Genomic DNA, 6,409 nt, shown 5'->3' with positions numbered 1-6,409 from the left:
CAGTTCCACTGAAGTACCTCAAACACTGAAACAAATTTGGGACAGAAGTCCCTTCTAAGGGTTCCAGTAGTATCCTGTTTTATCCCTGTCATAATGCCAATGACTCTGTATTGAAATCAACTGCTTGCCTGCTTTTCAAGCTATGGTATATGGCTGTTGAGTGGTGTCCATTATCATTTCCATGTTGTCATCCCACTGCTTGCCAGAATACCCTAGAATATGGTTGTCAAATTCATGCATAAGTGGTGGAAAATCAAAAGCATGATAACTTTGTATGAAAATATGGGTATATTGCTTTTCATAGTAATTTTGTATTGTGGACATACATATCTATTTTGCATTCTTATGAGCAATGAAAAGTTCTCAACTTTTTTACTGATTCATGCTTAAAAAATCTTTGAGACAAATTATAATTCCTTTTCTCTCCACTTGCTACAGAATTTGAATCTTGACTACGGAAGCTTCTGCCTGAACAATTACTAATAAGCCAAGACAAGTTCCACTTTTGAATAAAACCATAAGAATATACAGAGATATTAAGGAAAAAGCATAAGAAGAATAATATTGTGTTTTTCAGACTGTTGATATAATATTTGTATTGTTTGATGAAATGTATGATGTAAAAACTTTATTGAAAAGGATGTGTGTATCATATATATAATGAATTTCTCAAAATATGAAGCTTTATATACATCTGTAAGAAAATTTGAAGTGCATGTGCAAACCAGTTTTTATTGAGATGTTTTCAAATTGTCTAAATGCTAACACTTAAACTTCATTCAAAAAGCAAATGGTCAACACTAATTTGGTAAATCTAAATATCACATTAATGATAGATTATATGTATTTAAAAATTTATCCCTGAATATGGATCCAGAGATTTAGGTAACATTAGTTTGGTATTCCGTTTACTATATTGACTAATGGGCTAATGTATTAGAATTATTATACTGCCATCAAACATAGAGCCTTTCAATTTTTATAAATTTAATTTGAAGCATTGACTTAAGACTTGTTTCTAATAAAATCAATATTTGCTTAATAGTTTTTTTTTTAATTTTCTCTTTGTTTATACAATCTTGGAAAATAATAGTGAAGTTTCAGATTCTAATATAAAGTACTTTTGTTCACTGAATAATTTTAAAGTTAATTGCTGACATATGCTGTCATTTATGATATTTTTAGTATTTTCTACAGATCAGAACATGCTAGATAACTACAATACAACCTTCATTCATTATCAATGATTTGTCAAATATTACCAAGTAACAGAATACTTGTTAATCATATAAGCTTTATAATAAGGTTGTATTGTAGTTATCTAGCATGTTCTGATTGTAGTAACAACTAAATATATCATGGATGATGTCATATGTCAGCAATTCACTTTAAAATGCTTCAATAGACAAAAGTACTTTAAATTAAAATGTGCAACTTTACTAATATATTTCAAGATTGTATGAAGAGAAAAGGCCAAAAACATTAAGCAATTGCTTTTTCTCAAATCAGTAATAATACATTCTATCATAATGCCTTCAATGACTTAATCCTCAAATTATTTTCATTCATTGCTAGTAGCATGATATTGTCCTTTATAGCAAAGTATTTCATTCAGAGCCATGAAATGAAATTAACTGTTGTATTTTATAGATGCCTTCAGATTCAAATAGTTCTTAGTCTCTTCTTTACCTTTGAATCTTTTCAGTGAGAAAGCATGTAGAATGTGCTTAAGATGAATTTTCTGGTTTCTTTATGATTGGAACTAGATTACATTTTTTTGCAAGAGTATCATAGAATCAATTATCTGATTTTCTCTTTGAGTCACATCATGTTACATATAATATCCTCACTACTGCTGATGTTAATATTGGTTATTAAGGTGGTATTTGCAGTATTTTACTTTGTAATTAAATTTTTTGTAGGGAGAGAGTTTGAGACTATAAATATCTTTGTAATCATCCACCACTAATTTTTTTTTATTTAATTATACATATACAGATTCACGGTTTATTTTATTGAGTATGTTGTTACTTGTTAATATTTTAAAGAAATATTTTTCTTTCAGAAATATTCTTTTTTGACAGTTTCAGATTTATAAAAGATTTATAACAGCAGTGCAAAGAATTCCTAGGAAATATTTCTCAAATGTTACTATTTTATTAACTTGTTTTATCTCTTTTTCTCCATTTCCAAAAAGGTACATAATAAGAAAATTAAATTATGAATATCTACTCTACAAACCTTATTCTAAATTTGCCAGTTATTTCAACAATTGTCTTTGAACCAAAATAAATCCAATTTTGGGAAATTTTAATATCAATTATTCACTGTGTCCAGTGGTCTCATTTTTTTCTGTCCCTTTTAATCTGGGAAAATTACTGAGTTTTTATGGGCTATTTATGATATCTATGATTTTGAATGCTGTATATCAGTAGTAGTTTTTTTAAATTTTCTTTCAGTTTAGAATCATATGATATGTTCTCATGAGTGGATTCAGATTATGCCATTACAGGAAGACCATCATGCATATAATGCCTAGTCCTTACACTAGAACATATTCTGGCAGCACTGACAGACATGGTCACAAACTATGGTCAGCCTCTAGTAATGGTGGAAAACTTGTAGGATCTAGAGTTAGCCTCTACTTAAAGTAAGCAAATATCTGGGACCTCAATGACACAGGCACAAGAAACTGTGGAAGTATGTAGTGTCACTTTGTTCCATCACTGGTTATTTTTCACTAATTATTTGGTTAAGAAGTATCTGCCAGGTTGGTCCATGATATACCTAGTATTTATATACCCTTTGTATTTCATAAATATTTTGGGTGGTGGCACTTTGTGACTTTATAAATATCTGTTTGGTCTTTAAATTTTCATCCACTAGAATTAATATTTTATAGATGATTCCTCCTTGTGTCAAATGATTACTATGTGGTAGCCAAATTATAATATTTTAAATTTGATTGTACAAAAACAAATATAGCAAAACCAACCATAAGTGGACAAGAAGATAAAGCTTATAATTTTGGTACTCACATGCCTATATATAAACAGCTGCTGCTATTTAAAGCTGATTACACATCTTTTTGATGTGTTCCCATTTATCCTGGATTACTTTCAGTTTCTCACAAAACAAAGTGTTTCAAGCACATCATTTATTTTTTTGTTCCAGACCTGTAATTAGCCATTTATCCTATAAGGTCTGTTCTCTGTTAGAGGAGGAATGTCTGACCAGTATTTGTGATGGTTGTCATTATTGCATTTGGAGTTTTCATGTTAAGGACAGTTATTTATATATATATATTCGTTTAATGGTTTTTTTAGTTGATAATGATCCTTTATTGAGGTATGGTACTGGGAATCAAACCCAGTGCCTTACATATGCTAGGCAAGTGCTCTGCCACTAAACCATAACCCCAGCCCAAAATGTGCATATTTCATATAGAAAACATGCAAGAATCTTTTGTATATATCCTGATTTGCATGTATATATTCATATAATAAAGATTTATACTGATATACTACATATGCATATGTAAAAAAATATTCAATTTAGAATTTTCTTATGAATTAGAAATAGTCCAAATATTCTTTAAGTATTCTGTTTTTATATCTGTAAAATAGTGTAGTATGCAATCATTTTTTAAGTGAAGAGAGATTTATAGAGTATATAATATTTCAAATATAAAGCATATTTAAAACACTTAGTGGCTTTGGGCGGGGCTGCCAGTCCATGCCGCCAGGGGCCGCCACGTGCCCAGCCCCGCTTGCCCTTGCCCGCCACTCTCCCGCCATGCGCAGCTTCCACTACAAATTCTTGGAGAAGCCCAAGCGCCAGCTGCTGTGCCCTATGTGCAGGATACCCATGCCTGAGCCCCTGCAGGTTTCTACCTATGGCCACCGCTTCTGCGACACCTGCCTGCAGGAGTTCCTCAGTGAAGGAGTCTTCAAATGGCCTGAGGACCAACTTCCACTGGACTATGCCATGATCTACCCAGACCCAGACCTGGAGGTCCAGATGCTAGGCCTGCCCATCTGTTGCATCCACAGTGAGGAGGGCTGCTGCTGGAGTGGGCCACTTCATCATTTACAGAGACACCTGAATACCTGCAGCTTCAATGTAGTTCCCTGCCCCAATCGCTGTCCTGGCAAGCTGAGTCACCTTGATCTGCCTGCAAACTTGCAACACGACTGCCCCAAGCGGCGCCTCAAGTGCGAGTTCTGTGTCTTTGACTTCAGTGGGGAAGCCTTTGAGAGCCATGAGGGTATGTGCCCCCAAGAGAGTGCGTACTGTGAGAACAAGCATGATGAGGTGACTACTGGCCCAGCATGCAACTTCTGAGTGTCCAAAGTGCACCCAGCCTTGTACCTATTGCACAAAGGAAGTCAATAGGTACAGAGTCACCAGTACCAGTGCCCAAGGCTGCCTGTGCCCTACCCTAACCAGTGTGGCATGGGCACCATGGCTCAGGAGGATCTGCCAAATCATCTGATGGACAGCAGCAGGACTGCCTTGGTGCTATACCCGTTCAAAGACTCCGGTTGCATGCACAGGGTCAGATGCCCCTTCTTCCTGTCAACCCCTCTTTAGCCCATGAAGTCCTAAATGAAGGCTAGGGTTCCTGGCAGTTTAGTTCTTTGAGGTCCTTCCCCCTGCTGTCAAGCTGCAGGTGCTTCCTAGCACCCTGTCTTCCTCATGCAGAGTTGGGCGCCTGCTACCCCTGTGTCTTCCTCTTTTGGTAACAGTCCTCCCTTCCCTAATTGCCTGGGGCTTTGCCAACAGTGCCCTAAGCTGCCAATGGTGCGGCATGTGGAGGAGAGTGTGAAGCCACCTCTGGCTATGATGTGTGCCCTGGTGAGCCAGCAGTGGCAGGAGCTGCAGGAGCTGCAGGAGTGCATGGAGAGCTGGAGGAACTATCAGTAGGCAGTGATGGATTTCTCATCTGGAAGATTGGCAGCTATGGGCAGAGGCTACAAGACGCCAAGCCCAACCTTGAGTGCTTCAGCCCAGCCTTCAAAACACATAAGTATGGTTACAAACTACAGGTATCTGCACTCCTCATTGGCAACAGCAGTGGTGAGGGCACATATCTCTCTCTGTACATTCGTGTGCTACTAGGCACATTTGACAGTCTCCTTGAGTGGCATTTTGCCCGTCGTGTCACGTTCTCCCTGCTAGATCAGAGCAACCCAGGGCTTGCTAAGCCATAGCCTTTCATTGAGAGTTTCCACTCTGACTCAAACTGGAAAAATTTCCAAAATCCAGGCAGGTGGTGAAGCTCCTAGGATGAGAGTTCTCTGGGCTTTGGATATCCCAAGTTCATCTCCCCCCAGGATATCCGAAAGGGAAACTATGTGCAATGTGATGCAGTTTTCATCTGTGCCTCTGTTGAACTGCCCAGGAAGATCCTCAGCTGAGTGCAGAGGTTGCAGGCTCAAGGGGAGAAGCGGGTATGGATGGGACATGACTTATCAGGCTACTGGTTGAACCTGGAGAGGGGGCTGGACCCCCTTTCAGCTGTTTATGCTGCCGGGGTTGTTACCCTGTTCTCCCCCTACCACCACCACCCACAGGTGCCTCCAATTGATGCTTCAGCCCTGGCCCATGCTGGAAGCAGGTCTATGGGATTCAAGGGCTGGAAACAAATGATCCTAGGACCTGTCTCCCCTCCTGGGCAGGGCAGGTATGCCTTGGTGCCGGCCACATTCTACCTGGACTGAGGTACTTGCTCATGTGCTATGTCCCAAGAGCCATAGGGGGAAGGGTGGGGAAGGGAGGTGTAGTTTAAAAAATCTGTCTTGAGATTGGTTTTCTTTCCCCAGCTGTGTCCCTTCTGGTTATTTATTTCCTTAGCACCAGGAAGGCACAAATGGGAGCTCTGATTTTTAATAAATTCTGAATTGTATTTATTAACTTGGTTCTGGCCTGTCTCCTCCGAGTTAGTTAAGGGCCTGGGAGGTTGGGGCTAACTATGCAAATGACCACTGAGAGAAGAAGTGCTGCCACTATGACCCCAAGATCAGCTGCCCTGCTGTGTCGCCGTCTGGTGGGCACCAGGGGGAACCACAGCAGGCATTGGAAGAGACTTGTTGCTGTTTCTTGGTGGTTAAATCTGAAAGGTTAAGCTTTAGGATAAGGCTGGAATCCCCAGTTCTTTACTCACCAAAAATTGAATACCATGTCATAAGTAAGCCCCAGCCCCAGGTCTCTGGTTTTTGGGATTGAACCCAGGGACACTTCATTAATAAGCTACATCCGCAACCCTTTTTTATTCACAGGGGTCTCAGTTGCTGAGGCTGGCCTTGAACTGCGATCCTCTGCCTCCTGAGTTGTATCATAAAGCCAGGCTCCTGCTGACAACTGCCATTTATTTAGTACTTTCTGGTTACAGACACTGCCATGAACT

General features: G+C 39.1%; 1 pseudogene across 1 annotated transcript; it reads left to right on the top strand.

Moving 5' to 3' along the window:
- The first annotated feature begins 3,795 nt into the window (after nucleotides 1–3,795).
- On the top strand, nucleotides 3,796–5,420 carry LOC308640077 (TNF receptor-associated factor 4-like; annotated as a pseudogene). The gene is made up of 2 exons: nucleotides 3,796–4,557; nucleotides 4,786–5,420. The product of its transcript is annotated as a TNF receptor-associated factor 4-like (transcript).
- Nucleotides 5,421–6,409: the final 989 nt, after the last annotated feature.

This window comes from Spermophilus citellus, assembly GCF_964194105.1.
Source record: "Spermophilus citellus genome assembly, contig: SCAFFOLD_184, whole genome shotgun sequence".
NCBI lineage: Eukaryota > Metazoa > Chordata > Mammalia > Rodentia > Sciuridae > Spermophilus > Spermophilus citellus.
This window is presented reverse-complemented; position numbering and strand designations above follow the sequence as displayed.